Raw genomic sequence first — 15,938 nt, forward strand, 5'->3', positions numbered from 1 at the left:
GGTTTATAGATTCTCTTGCGGATCTCAGAGACAGACATGAAGGAATACCATGGATCATGGGGGGGGACTTCAACATGATCAAATCACTTTCGGAGAAAAAAGGAGGAACCAGAACTCTTAACAAAGACTCTTTAGCATTTCAAACTTTTATCGATAATCTGAAGTTAGTTGACATGGATACAAGTAATGGTCTCTTTACTTGGAACAATAAAAGAGGAGGAGAGTCTCAAGTAGCCTCAAAGCTAGACAGATTCTTAATCTTAGAGGACCTTATGCTCACTGATAAGGAAAAGATAGTGAGAGTTCTCCCCTTTGGAGGATCATATCACTGGCCAATTCAACTAGAGGTGCAGGATATTGGTACTCCCAGGAATAGACCTTTTAGATTTGAGAATATATGGCTTTCACACCTAGATTTCATTAGCAACATTGCAAATTGGTTGTGAGAATAATTGCATACTCAGGGTACAAGAATGTTCCTTCTACACAAAATACTAAAGCATATCAAGCTCAGGCTCAAAGAATGGAACAAGAATGAATTTGGCAATATTTTTGAAGCAAAAAAATCTGTTGAAGATAAAATGCAGGAACTCAACCAAGCCCTTATCACGGATGGCTATGATAAATTCAAAACTGATCAAGTCACCAAACATCAGCAAGACTGGGAAAATTTATGTAAACAAGAGGAAATATTTTGGAAACAAAAATCTAGAGTTCAATGGCTAAAAGAAGGAGAGAGAAACATTAGATTTTTCCATAGATCCACTATGGCGAACAGAGCTCACAATAGGATATCATTGATCAAGGATGAGGGAGGGAATCTTCTTAATACCCATGAAGATATAGAAGCTATGTTATTCCAGCATTTTCGAGGCATAGGAGAGGAAACTATTTTAGATAGAGAGCACTCCATCAAGGAATTAATAATACATATACCTGGGCTGGTGTCTAGAGAGGATAATTTTTAATAGGCCAGTGACTAAAGAGAAGTTCAGTGAGGTCCTCAAAGAAATGCAGAATGGCAAAGCGCATGGCCCTGATGGTTTCAATGTGGATTTCTTTAAAGCTCGTTGAAGTATTGTTAAACATGATATTCTGAATGTAGTGGAAGATTCCATAATGAATAGAACTATTTTGAAGGTGCTTAATACCTCCTTTATATCCTTGATACCTAAACAAGACAATGCTCAAACTCTAAATAGGTATAGATCCATAGCTTTGTGCAATGTCGCTTACAAGATAATATCCAAGGTTGTGGCCAATAGACTCAAGCCTCTACTTCCTACACTAGTCTCTATAGTACAATCTGGATATGTGGAAGGTAGATAAATTCTAGATATCATCATTCAAGCGCATGAGGTGGTGCACTCATTGACTAGCAATAGGAAGGTTGGAATGATCATGCAATTGGACCTTGCCAAAGCTTATAATAAGTTGAATTGGACCTATATCAGCAAAGTTCTTATTGCTTTTGGGTTTGACAATAATTGGGTTAGGTGGGTCATGGCCCTGGTAACCTCTTCCAACTTTTCAATTTTGGTTAATGTCTCTCCCTCTCAGACTTTTGTTCCTTCAAAAGGTCTCAGGCAAGGAGACCCTCTCTCACCCTTTCTATTCATCCTCATGATGGAATTACTTGGCAGGTCTATCAAGCATGCTAAGGAAGTTATTAAGATTAAGGGTCTCCAACTTTCTGAGAATGGATAGGCCTTGACTCATCAACAATTTGTTGATGATACCATGCTTTAGGGAATCCCCACAGTCAAGGAAGTTCTTGCGTATAAACAGATCCTGAATGATTTTTCCATGGCTACAGGTATGGATGTTAACCTCTCCAAATCTAAGATTTTTTTCCTTAATACCAGTATTGCTATTCAGAGGAACATCTCCAGAATTCTGGGCTTTCAAAGGGATGTCCTCCCTTCAAAATATCTGGGAGTTCCTCTAACTACTAAACCTTTACTCAAAAGCATTTGGGAGCCGGTGATTAATAAGTTGCAAGATCAAATCAGGAAATGGACTATTAGATCTTTAAATGTGGCTGGTAGGTTGGTGATTTCAAAGGCTATTCTTCAATAAATCCTAGTCTTTATGCTATCAACTCTCCCAGCACCAAAAGGAGTCTTGCAACAATTCAGAACCATCCAAAGATACTTTCTTTGGGGCAGGGGGGAAGAAAGAAAGAAATGGGCCTTAGTAGCCTGGGAGAAAATCTGCAAACCTAAAAACCATGGGGGTCTTAGATTCGATGATCCAGAGATTCTAAGCAAGGTTCTAGGGGAAAAATTATGGTGGTGTTGGATAAAAGACCCAAAAGCTCAATGGGTTATTATTTGGAAAGAAAAATATGCCAGCTCTTGGCAAAGTTATGATCATATAAGGATGTCTGGAAATATAAAGGGCTCACAAATCTAGAATAAGGCGTAAGAACAGGGGCTTAGTACAAAAAACAGCTTCTGGGAAATTAGAGATGGAGATTTAGCTTTATTTTGGGAGGATAAATGGAAACAAGAACCTATACTATTGACAAAATACTTATTGGACCTCAAGAAAGAAACAGATAATAAAGAGTTATCCAAGGTAAAGGATTTTTGGGACCAAACTAACGGTATAGGACAATGGAGAACCTGGAGGAACTTGGATTATAGAGATGATAACCCCTTGAAAGATAAAGCAGAGGTGCTTATGAAAATGTTAGAGAAAAGGAAGATTTTAATGTCTGGGGGGCATGACCAATTGAGATGGCACTACAATAATGAAGGTAACTTGAATATTAAGGAGGCAAAACACATATTCCTTGAACTGGATTCCCATGTTTTGGATAGGATTTGGTAGAGACTATGGAGGCATCCAGGTTGGCTGAATATTAAGCTCTTCATGTGGCTAGTTCAGCATAGGAAAATTTTGACCTGGGATAACATTCGGAAGAGGGGTGTTCTGGGACCTTCCAGATGCCAGCTCTGTGAATCCCAAGAGGAAACAATGGAGCACCTTATCAATAATTTCATTTTCACCTCCAGGTTGTGGGATACTTTTGCCACCATTTTCCAACAGACTAATAGGGACAAAGGGAGTATTATCAATACCCTAAACAACTGGAGAAGTAACTTTTCAGATTATGAATTTCTTGACTCAGCTTGGGCTCTTATGCCAAGTTTCATTATTTGGAATGTCTGGAAAGAAAGAAATAATAGAATCTTCAATAATGAAAAGAAGCCATCCTATCGCCTTTATGAGCATATCTTAAAATAACTTAAGGAGACGATTGGCACTATAGTGTGAAATCCCTCTAATAACTCGCCTTCAGAAACTGATTTGAGGATTCTCAATCAGCTGGGTTTGCAGGGACTTATTCATCAAGGCCTAGATAGGAGGGTAACAACAATGGATTCTGAGAAGTGTTTCTGGCATCCTCCCCTTAAAGGTTTTTTGAAATACAATATTGATGGGGCTTCAAAAGGCAACCCGAGCACTGCTGGCTATGGAGGGTGTTACAGGGAAAATTAGTGTCAATTCGAAATGCTAGTCCCGCTAAGACGAGTAGCTATCTTAGAAACAAAAAAATGAAAGCTTTTTAAGAGTTCCTTTAAGTGTGATAGATGGAAGAGAAGAACAGGAGGCCAACCTGGATCTTTCACTTTGATCCTGGCTTGATTTCTCCTTTCCTTGATAGAATTTGCCACTCCTCTCCTACTTGTCCCGCTTCAAAGATTACCTGTAGAGTCAAAGTAACAACAAACTATCAAAGCATCTCTATCTATAACATCATAAACAATGCAAATCAGAAACACATTGACCATACAATTGCATTCATAAACAATAAGATTCACAAATACAAGATCATATGGAGCAAAACTCAAAGAATTTTATTAATAGTAAAGTAAGAGAGGATTACAACCCTGTTGTTTGATCCAGTATCATCCTCCCAGTTGTAGGAGCCCTCTTCACCTCATGAGCAAGAAAATCACCCAAAAATGCAATGTCTCTTCTCACCAACAAACCAACAACACTTCCTTACAAATTACAAAATTCCAGCCTTTAGATCTCTCAGGTGAGGGATCCATTTATAAATGTCTTGCAAGGGTGTGAGTCAACTTTGGGTTTTTGATTAGTGTCATTGCACTGATAGTTCTTGGTTCCACTTGGAGATTTCATGATCTCTTACTCATCCCTGGGTGAATTCAGAGAGGCAAGTGTCATATGAGAAGTTTCTGGAAGATTCCATGATCATCCACTTAGCAAACTGTCTCTGCCATTTGTCTATTCTCACTCATCGCACCCTATAGAAGGCCTTTTCAATATGCATCACACCCCCCATGTGTACAAGGTGAGATGCATCGCACCTTGACCATGGAGCAATCAGTATGGTCCAGTTTTGGCCAGTTCTGAGTAGTTTTTCAGGTGGAACTTTTGGGAAATGATGTAATAAGTTGACCATGATCCTTTAGCGTGTGAAACAACACCTTTAGGGACTAAAGAGCCCTTAGTTTATGAACATATGAGTTTGGGGTTACAGTGCCCAAATATGTCTATAACAATTGCCCCCTAAAGCATGAGGTCGTAAATCTTCTGATGTCGGGTGAAATGCTTTATCATGAGGGTCTAAGGTATTTGAACTGGAAGGTGACCTGTATAAGATACAATACAATGCATCATCATCATATTATTTTCATGATCTAGCTAAGGCGGGCATTCCCATGCTCAGCTTTATAAATTCATTTTCATGTACATACGACAAACAATTGTCTGCTGTTGCAGACTGGTGATTCTTCACATGAAGAGTCATCTTCCCTGGCTTAGATGACTATCTGTGCAGCTTCTGTGTACAATTGATGTCTTTATTTTCTTGAATATATCACAGCCCAGATGGATGAAACTAGATCTAGGGTCTTCAAAACTCATTCAATCTTCACCCAATGTACAAGTCAATCCATAGGAAAAGATGTTCTGAAGTCGAACATGGAGAGACGTCGCCTGATTACCAGCCAATAATGTAAGCTGTTAACAGGCGCGAGAGGAATCACCGATAATGATGATTACCCTCAAGGTACTACAATACAATTCACATGGTGTGAATATATGAGCCGATGTAGAACACCGGGCAAAATCTTTCAGTCGAAGGTCATTGATGTAAACCTGTCGCCGAAAGTGAGAAACTTGCCATTCAAGCATGCAAGCTTCAAAGTACTGAAAGGGTTGTTTCTAAGTCATCTTGTTGGATAATGAGCTGATGTCAACAAGAAGTGACCTGTCGTAGGAGGGCCTTGATGTATCCCACATCTATGACATGAAACAGAGCAAATGATTTTTGTGGAGGTGAAAACGATCTGATAATATAAGGTTTAGGAATGGCGGTCATGAAAAATGAAGAGTGGATGTAATGCAGTGGATGAGGCATTCGTTGGATGGTGAATTCTCTAAATGACTTCTCTTGAACATATTGGTGACATTGATATGGACTTGGTAGAAGTAACCCTATGGATTATACGAAGGACCAATGGTGATAGTGAACGGAAAAAACCCAACCCAAGTCAATCACGGTCATGGAGTGAATGTGTCATGTTCAAGAGAGACTTGCTACCAATAGAGTTCTTCAAGTTTTCTTCCCATTTTTCCCCAGTCATTGCTGACCAGTACCTCTTTATTTTTGACAAGCTTGAGGAGGATAACATATGCTTGGTCTATAATTTGTCCTTCAGGCAAACTTGTCGCTTTGTGTTTAGCAAGCCTAGCATCAGTGAGACTCATTCTTATCTGGGTGGACAAGTTTGTCACTATTGTTTTAACAAGTTTAACAACAAAGATAACTCGGTCCTTTTCATGTTTAGAGAGTTTGAAAAGGGACGAAAAGGAGACTCCAATAGTTCTTTTGCGTGGCATAATCCCTTAAGTCCGAAAAAGTATAAAATAATATGAAAGCGATGACTTTTCGATAGTTTTAATGAGCTGACAAAGACAAGAGCTCGATCTTTTTGTTTAATAATCTCTCAAGTCCAAAAAGATTAAAATATATGAGAGGGATGGCATTCCCTTTACTTTAACGAGCTGGAAAGGCCAATGGCTTGACAATTTTTTTATATTTAACAAGTCCAAAAGAGTTTAAAAGAGACTCATTTTTTGAGGAACGAGTGATATTTCCATGTAGAAATTGGTTCCAGGTAAGTTTGGAACTTCTCAAGACATGGAAATGTGAAGAGGGTGGCAATTAGAATCACTCGTCGCAGATGTTCCTCAAAAGCGTAAACAATCAAGTGGAAGCATATGGTCAGCCGAATGAATGGAGGTGACAGAAGGAACACAACCAAAGTTCAAAAGGGCTAATAGCAAAGCAATCACAAAGGTTATTTACCAAAGGCGAGTTTATTTTTTAATGAGCTTGAACCTTGTGCCAACATGTGCTCAGTGTAGGTTGATTTTTTAACGAGTTTGAACCTTACGGAAACATTACTCTTTGGCAGGTTTATTTTTTAACGAGCTTGAACCTTATGGAAACATTGCTCATTTTCATTTTTATGTAAGCTAGGAACGAACAAACTATAAAGCTAAAAAGCTAAAAATGCTAAAAAGCTAAAAAATGAAATTGGTCGTTTTTGCTTGTATAAAAAGGTTTACATGCCCCCATCATAAAAAAAGTCTTCAATAACAATATGGAAACTTACTGTGGTTAAGCATGATGATTTTCTGTCAATACTTAGACAAAACACTTCTTGCACTTTGTCCACCAAATAGACAAAGGTGAAAGGTCACTCGGACCGATCACATAACTTACAGGGAAACTTATCACTACAGCTGGATTTGTCCGCAAGACAAGGGTGCATGCCCCCTAAGCTTCATTACATTCACCAGACTACTCGTGGTAATTAGGTGGATGGAATGAAGGTTCTTTTACGAGATCAAGTGAAAGACTCGACTTGTAACTTTGCTCAACCTTGTTTCAATTTTTAACGAGCTTGACACAAGACAAAGAATTTTGCTCAGATCCTTGGTTTCATTTTTTAACGAGGTTGACATGAGCCAATGAACTATCCTCTGGGAACCTTTGATCACAACTCATAAGGGGTCATGAAGGAAAGATCTGGTTCTAATTCCCCCAATACATATTGTACAACATCACTTAATTGAGTCATGTCAGTCGGATTTTCTACTATGAAAACCTCACTGTGATCGACACTATCAAAATGGTTAGAGTCCTTGATCTTTGATGATGTAGAAGATATCATATGATAGGTTTCCACTGTGGCCACTTGCACTAGATTACTTGGAGGCAGGAGGGCAAAAGTACCCAATAAGGATTAGTCTTTTAGGAGACCTACTCCGACATGTTGAAGCGATTGAGAACTTGCATGGATCAACGGAATGCTTCCAGTAGCTTCTGAATTGTTGGGGAAAAAGGTTAGTTGGTCAATGATTGTAATTCCACCTTGGAAGGGAAATGCAATCTTTCTAAAATATGTTGACACAACGACGACCATAGCATAAATCCAGGGCCTCCCCAATAGGATGTTGTAGTCAAGGTTTCCATCAATGACCTCGACTTCAATTTCCACTGTCTTGCCCCCCAGTTCGATTTGCAAGTTACTTAATATCCCATATGGTGTATATGTTCTTCCATTGAACGCTTTCAATTTCGTTGATGATCGTGACAAGGGTGGAGAGCCTAAAGTTTTCCAGCAACTCATTGACATGATACAGGTAGATGCTCCTTCATCAATTATTGTTCAATGAACAGTTTTATTAAGGCTTTCACCTCTATGAGGAAAGCGAGTTGTGCTCGTAACTGAGGTTCATATCCTTTATGATTAAAGGCCACTAGATTGGAATCCGCTGGATCAATCCCACCTATCTCTGATAACAAAGCCTGTTTTTGGGATGGGCAATTCTGCAATACATCAAGTGTCCACATGGTAGATGGCGAATGGGCCAAATCCTCCAGTATATTATAATTCTGTGTTTTTCGACCACAAGGATTAAATGTTGATTTATGTACTACTCCCTTATGTAGTTTTATTGTTAATTTAGGAATGATTGGTGGAACAACTTCTGACGAAGTTGTTGTCGAACTGCTAGGTTGATCTGTAGCCTTGCCGTTCGAGGATTATGGATTTCCATAATCTTTATTCCTTGTAGATATCAAAGCGTCATTTTGTTGTTTTGGAAAGGATAGCATAAGCACTTAAGATGGGGAAGCACGATCACTAGCAACCAGGCTAGTTTTTGGATTTGGAAATGGATCAGTCAATACCACTGAGGTATTTGAAGTCTTTTTGAAAAACTTCTTGACTTTAGCTTAATGTGGACAATCTTTTGTGTAATGGTCCTCATCACATATGAAACATGGCTAATTAGGTTTCTTCTTTCCAGTAGGTTTCCAAAAGGTTTCTCAGGAGTCGAATCCTCATGTTTCTTTCTTTTGTTTGTCCCTTTCTTCTTGCCCCCTCGTTGCTTAGGATTTTTGCCTTTGTCGGTTGACACGGAATTGACCTCCAAGGCGAGAGGTTCTTCATCTGCTTTTTGAATAGAAACCATGCAGGCTTTCTTAGATGTAGTCTTTGCAGTTTTCGTGCTTGTGGTACCGATCATGCCATCGCCGGCGTGAGAGTCCTTGTTTGATTTAGGAGGGGGAGGAAAGGAAAATTCCGGTCTAGGAGCATCAGGAATTTTATCGTAGAGCATGCAAAACTGAGTATAGATCAAGTCTAAAGATTGTGCATGAGCAATGACTTGCTCTTCAGTGACAACTCCGCCCTTAGCCACTTCCTCTGTAATAGAGGGTAATAATGACTTTATAAACCATTCAGCTAAAAGTTGATCAGGAACATATGTCTTCACCATTCTTTGACAACATCGCCACTCATGAATATGATCAGATATGTGCGTGGCTGTCATCTGTTTAAAGTTGGTAAGGAGTTCTATCCCTGTTTCATACCTTATGGGTAATTGAAAATGGGTTAAAAAGGTAGTGGCAAGGGTGCTGAAGTTATCAAACAGACTTCTAGGCAATTCTATATACCATTTAGCTGCTTGACCAGTGAACGTTTCTCTGAAAAAGGTGAAGCCTAATCGAATCATCATTCAAGGTGTTGGATGAACACCACAAATGGAATGTCATCACATGATTCGATGGATATTCACCTGGATTTCCATTGAATTTAGGAATATAAGGGAGAAGTTTATGAGGAATTGTAGGCCACCAAGGGGCGTAAGCAATTGGATCATTCGTCAGCTGGTTTAGATCTGGTAATTCTAGAGTTGCTACAAAGGGCAACTGTTGATTTAGGTTGGGCGAAGCATACCCAGGATAAGAAGGAATCGCCTGAGCAGTAGGTCTTTGCATACCAGCATAATGTATTTGATGTTGGTAACTTTGATAATGTTGATGGGAATAACCATTATAATATAGTTTTTGATAACCCCTTTGGAAATGCGGTTGCCTGTTACTTACAAAGCCTTGTTGCTCAGGTCTTTGGTATGACTGCAGGAATTGCGGTTGTTGATATTGCACCAACCATGGTTGTTGGACCATTTTCTGTTGTCCAATACTGGATGATTGACCAAGATGCGGAGTGATAGTCCCTGTTTGAGCCTGAGTCGCTCCAGATAAGGAGACACCAACCTGAGGTTGTGATTGAATCACTGAGACGAGAGGCTGTTGTATTGCAACCCGAGAGACTTGAGGTTGAAATACAACAGGTAGCACTTGTACTTGCGATACAGTCACGATAGCAGGTGTAGTGGGAATATTCAACACAGGATGGATTGATTGCATTGAATATACAACCCATGGTTGCTGAGATAGTATTGGTACCCAACTACTGGATGCAATTCCAGTTTGACCTAAATTTTGTTGCAAACTCTCATATGGTTGTTCTCCAGGAGGGAATAATGAAAAGGCATACTGCCCCCCATATGGTGGCAATCTAGTACTTAAAGGGTAGATTGGCCTTTGAAGACACATTGGATCAACTTGTTGAGTTTCAACATAAGAAATACTAGACGATATTCTGGATGAAGAAATAGGAACAGACCATGTCATCGAAATAGTCCCTGATTGGACTCCAGTTTGTTGTTGATAACTAGCCAAGACAAATGGTATGCAAGAAATCATTGTAGGAACGGCAACAGGAAGCTCCATCGTAGCTGTGTCAGTTGACACAGTGCTAGATGTTGATGGTTGCTCAGACATGTTTAGTCTATCCAAAAGATTTCCTAGAGATTCAACAAGAACTTGCGGTGAGAAAGAACTAACTTCTGTAGTAGAAGGATGTAAGTGGATCCCAGTTCCAAAATGTATTGGAGTGTTGGGTGAAAAATCTCCTACTATCTCTTCTATAGCAATCAATCCTGGTAGAAGAGGTAGACTGTCAAGTCCATAAAATATTTTTGGAGCCGAAGAAAGTGTATCTTCTGCAGTAACAGATACTGGAGGAGTGACACCTTCTGAATTCTGAACTCAACTTCCAGATGTTCAGGTAAGTGAACTTCAGTTTCTGGATCAGTCCCAGGTGGAGCTGCTTCATGAATGGAGGTGTCTACTATCACACTAGGATCAGTTCTAATGTCCTCTTGTAACTGCGAAACTTTCTCTGTAAAGGCAGATGTACCAGAGATAATTGGAGTAACTGTAGTCTCTGACGATGTTGAAACACAAGTTTCAAATAAATAAGGTGAATTTGACTCAGTTAAACGAGAACGCTTTGCCTGGGATGGTTTCTCTTCTGGAGTCAAAGATGATTGACTCGCTACTCTCCGTGAATGACGGGGTTTTGATTGACTTTCTTCCACGATTGCGGATTACTTGATCAACTCAAAAATTAAAGGGGAAAAAAGTTATTTCGATTTAAATGAATTTTAAGAAACTTTAACGCAACTTGCTTTTTCAATTTTTAAGAGTCGAGAAAAAGCTAAAGGTGACTCTAGTTGCCTTCAATTTTTAATGAGCCCGAAGTGACAAGTGCTCAAATGGACCTTTTCTTTTAAGGAGTCGAAAAGGAACGAAAGTGACTGCTCTGAAAGTCTAGACAGAGGGTTTACCAAATTGATCGTAAAACTACAAAATATACCTTGGTGATAAATGATAGAGAAATTACCAAGGACTTATGTACGGCAGTCAATTGTATTGAATGTTGTGTTCAGTGCATTATGATCGATAGGGCGGCAGACACGGCTTCCTAAGGATAAAGGATATCAGCCTATTGTGGTCTCCCAATATATACTCGATGGTATGGGGAGCACAAGTCTATACTGGCACTTGTTGTATCAAAGAGGAGCAATCACCCAACCTACGATGAAAGAGATAATTACCAGGTTTTACGATGTCAGAACACGTCTCTAGCCTAAACTTCTAGATGTGTTGCATCATGTTCCAAAGCGTTTTTATGTTCATTCAGGTTTATTTTATGTTTGATCTTTCTTAGAAGTTTGTCTTTCAAGGTTCACCACATGATGTAGATGTGAAATTCCTAAATATGCAATCTAAAATGATAAACAGTCGTTTAAGTTCTTTTAGCAATGAAAATCCTAGCTACAAAGGGAAGAAGATGATGATTTTCTTTCAGTGGAGAGCATAGAGCACACACTAAATGCACTTTCCTAAATCAAATTTCGCAAGTAGTTAAATACAGATGCACATGCATGTATTTGTTTTCCACTTTCTTAATGTGTGAATGACAAAAACAAAGCTAAGTATAGATCTGAACTATTTTCTTTAAAAGCGACAGTACTAACAATTTTCTTTTCAAAATGAAAGGAAGACTAAGATGACACTTTACGATTTCGAATTGAAAACTATTTTCGACACTTCAAATACTAATAATTTCAAATCAAGTACAATGACAAAAGTACAATCAACTATCTAGAAGAGGAAGACTTTACAATACTCTTCTTTTGATTCAGAATGACAATTACGACACTTGCATCAAAAACAACAGTTTGATTAGGCTACTTTTGACAAAGGAAGATTGTAAATGATTGATAAATACACAAAAAATTTACAATTCCTAACTGATGGAGGCTAAAATAATGTGAAGGAAGATGGTTTCAGCAAGAAGGTACTGATCATGAACAACAAAACTACTGAATAAAGCTGGAAACAAGGAGGAAAACCAAATTTTAGAGAATAAAAACAATTCATTCAATCATTGCACCTGCAACACAGGGAAACAGGGATGCATCTCACTAACAACACGTGAGGTGCAATGCATCTAGGTTACATAGTTACAGACAGTTCGATGGGCCAGGGAGCGAAACTGAGCTTTGTTTTTGCTCAAAACTTGCAGCTAAGTTCAGTGATTTAGGCTGAGTAATGATGGACAATAAACACAAAGCATAAGGGTAAGATATGATGAGGTTCTGGGCTACCACAAGGGCACTTAGGATGCTTTGTAAGTCAGATGTTTAGTTCATAAACCAACCTGGAGATTGACTGAAGCAACATTTATCTACTTCGCAATTGCATAGCAAAGGCGTTTCAAAGGCTAGCTGGCTAACTTCAAGCTCCGTCTGTAGTTTATAAAGCAAAAAAATAAACAAACAATTCATTCCCCAGCGGAGTCGCCATTTTGTTACAGGGAAAACTAGTGTCGATTCAAACTGCTAGTCCCATTAAGATAGGTAGTTATCTTAGAAACAAACAATGAAAGCTTTTCAAGAGTTTTTTTAAGTGTGATAGAAGGAAGAGAAGAACAAAAGACCAACTTGGATCTTTCACTTTGATCCTAGCTTGATTTCTCCTTTCCTTGATAGAATTTGCCACTCCTTTCCTACTTGTCCCGCTTCAAACAGTACTTGTAGAGTCAAGGTAACATCAAACTATCAAAGCATATCTATCTATAACATCATAAACAATGCAGAATCAGAAACACATTGACAATACAATTGCATTAATAAACAATAAGATTCACAAATACAAGATCATATGGAGGAAAACTCAAAGAACTTTATTAATAGTAATGTAAGAGAGGATTACAGCCCAGTTGTCTGATCCAACATCATACTCCCAGTTGTAGAAGCCCTCTTCACCTCATGAACAAGCAAATCACCCAACAATGCAATGTCTCTTCTCACCAACAAACCAACATCACTTCCTTACAAATTACAAAATTCCAGCCTTTAGATCTTTCAGATGAGGGATCCATTTATAAATATCTTGCAAGGGTGTGAGTCAGCTCTGCGTTTTTTATTACTGTCATTTCACTGATAGTTCTTGGTTCCACTTGGAGATTTCATGATCTCTTACTCATCCCTAAGCGAATTTAGAGAGGCAAGTGTCATATGAAAAGCTTTTGGAAGATTCCATGGTCATCCACTTAGCAAACTGTCTCTGCCATTTGTCTATTCTCACTCATCACACCCTACAGAAGGCCTTTTTAGTATGCATCGCACCCCCTGTGTGTACAAGGTGAGATGCATCGCACCTTGACCATGGAGCAGTTAGTATGATCCAGTTTTGGCCAGTTCTAATTAGTTTTTCAGGTGGAACTTTTGGGAAATGATATAATCAGTTGACCATGATCCTTTAGGGTGTGAAACAACACTTTTAGGGACTAAAGAGCCCTTAGTTTATGGACATATGAGTTTGGGGTTGTAGTGCCCAAATATGTCTATAACAGAGGGGTGTTAAGGGATAAAAATGGAAGTATTCTTTTCATCTTCCATAGACATTTAGGAAGAGCCACTAAAAATATGGCAGAATTAATGGCTATGGAGCAATGTTTAGATTTCCTGGTGCAGGGTAACCGCCAAAATGTGATTATTGACGTTGATTTTGAGTTAATCATTAATTCGGTCAAGAGAATCAGCTGGGGTACGACGCCGAAAAAATTCTCAAAAAACTGGAGGTTGATCCAGGTCTTTGAATAGATTCAGCTTCACCTCCAAGGCCTTCGAATAGTTAGTTTTACCAATGTGCGCAGAATGGCCAACAAATTGGTTTATATTCTAGCCAATCAAGGAGTGATCTGCATAGCAAATAGGGTTGCGATGGGTTGGTAAGAGTTGCCTCAGAACAGATTAAAGGCGAATTGTCACGCCTAGGCGGATGAAGACTGTATGGTGTTCCGGAATAGAGCTATGGAGGCGAGGTCTAGATGACTTAGTTTCTTTATGATTAGCTGTTTTATTCACTGTTTGGTCTTTAGTGGGATGCGGGTCATTTTCGGCCTTTGCAACACTGGTATGTACATTCACAGAGGCTCCATTGGGAGGCAACTCGGGAGACTCTGTGTCTTAGAAGGGCAGCTGGATCGTGGAAGCAACATCTTACATTGGATCAGGTATAGACGTAGAGGGGATACTGCGAGAGACTGGAATCCGGGATCTATCGGCCGCCTCAAAACCCCTGGTTTTCCGTTGGTGCACGCTATACCGCATTCGAGGTGGTTTTTCGGTGATCGCATGCCTTGCAAGCGAGAAGTGGTTTTTTCGATTTGGGAGCGATTCCACTCATCGGGAAACACGTGGCCAAGGGGTAAGATTGAATACTACCTTCATCGCGCGCTATTGTTTGGTGATGTAGACCTGTGCAATATGATCCTCAGTCATCGAATTAAGAAAGGTGGATCTATGGTCAGGAACAATTGAGCTTGTTGGTGGGTCCATGTGGGTAAGCGTCGTGCTTCTACGCAACGCGAAATCCTCCACTGTCATTGGATCGGGCGAGGTGATCTGGCAATAGGGATTAAAGATGCAAGTCCGGATGAAGGCGAGAAGCGTGGTGGCAATTTATTCTTCGCTGGTGGCAAATGTTCTTGGCAGGAATCGTTGATTATAGTACGTTCTATTGGTTCGAGGGTTCGTGAGTCATTTAGACCCGAAATCCTTATAGATTGGTACTTTTTTTTCCTCTTCGGGTCGGATTCTTTATTCACATTAGCCTGCTTTCGGCGATTTGACCGTTCAGCCCCAGCTTTGTATTTCTTTTAAGGGTTTAGAGGTTTTGTGTGTAGGGGTCAAAGCTTTTGCCTTCGGATTGATGGCAGTTTGAGATTGGTTTTTTCCCTTAGTCTACAGTTCCTTGTGAACTGTTGTATTTTATGTAATTTATTTTCCGACCTAATGAAATAGAAAGTCCAAGTCTTGCTTCAACCGAAAAAAGAATATGAAAATGTTTCTATAAAACCATTTTTTAATCACGGGATATAAACTTGGTATTTTTAGAGTTATTACACAGCTTCATAAATAATTATAAATTTTTTTATTCATGCTATTTCTTCGTGTTAATATATCTAAATATAAAAGTTATATAAACGTAATCTTAATTCATTGTTTTTTTAAGTAATTTTAAAATTCGTTACTCACTTTGCAATTTAACCTAAGGAGATTTTGTGAAATTAATTATCCGAAGGCGGGCGGGTGAAGTGGGTTTGATTTTTATTGTTTAAATGTGCAGATTTGCTCTGGCGGAATATTTTCTTCTAAGTTGCACATCTACGGCTCAGGCGGGATAGAGCCTGAAACGACAGGGCAAATCTTAGTTTCATTTATTTTTTAATTTATGCCTGCAATCTAGCGCGGCATTTCAAGAGGCGGCGCTTCCATTATCGGCCGCCATTCTCCGTCGGTTCGGTCTGGATCGCCAGGTGTGGTGAAATTATACGAGGTACATTAGTGGGGATTGCGGTCATTCTTCCGTCGGGCGTTTATTTTAAATTCCTCCACATTGATATGTAACGTTTGACACTTCATCTGTAACATTTGCAGCTTCATCTGGTGTTTACATGCCGCCAAGATCAAGTTTACATTTGCCGCTTCATCGCTTTAAGGATCTTGTGTCGGTGCAGGTTTCACTGTTATGAAGTTACATGCCCTCTCAAATGAGTGAATTCACCAAAACTCCGTGGATACAAGTTATGCGAGTGAAGCCAAAGTTATAATCACTTTACTCAAAATGGGTCCAAGCCATGAAGCTCGCTTTGCTCAAATCCTATGCTTCTTTAAAAGGC

The sequence above is a fragment of the Pinus tabuliformis genome, chromosome 4_1 (genome assembly GCF_031772625.1).
Source record: "Pinus tabuliformis cultivar Carrire ecotype Pingquan chromosome 4_1, CPIR1, whole genome shotgun sequence".
In the NCBI taxonomy this organism is placed as follows: domain Eukaryota; kingdom Viridiplantae; phylum Streptophyta; class Pinopsida; order Pinales; family Pinaceae; genus Pinus; species Pinus tabuliformis.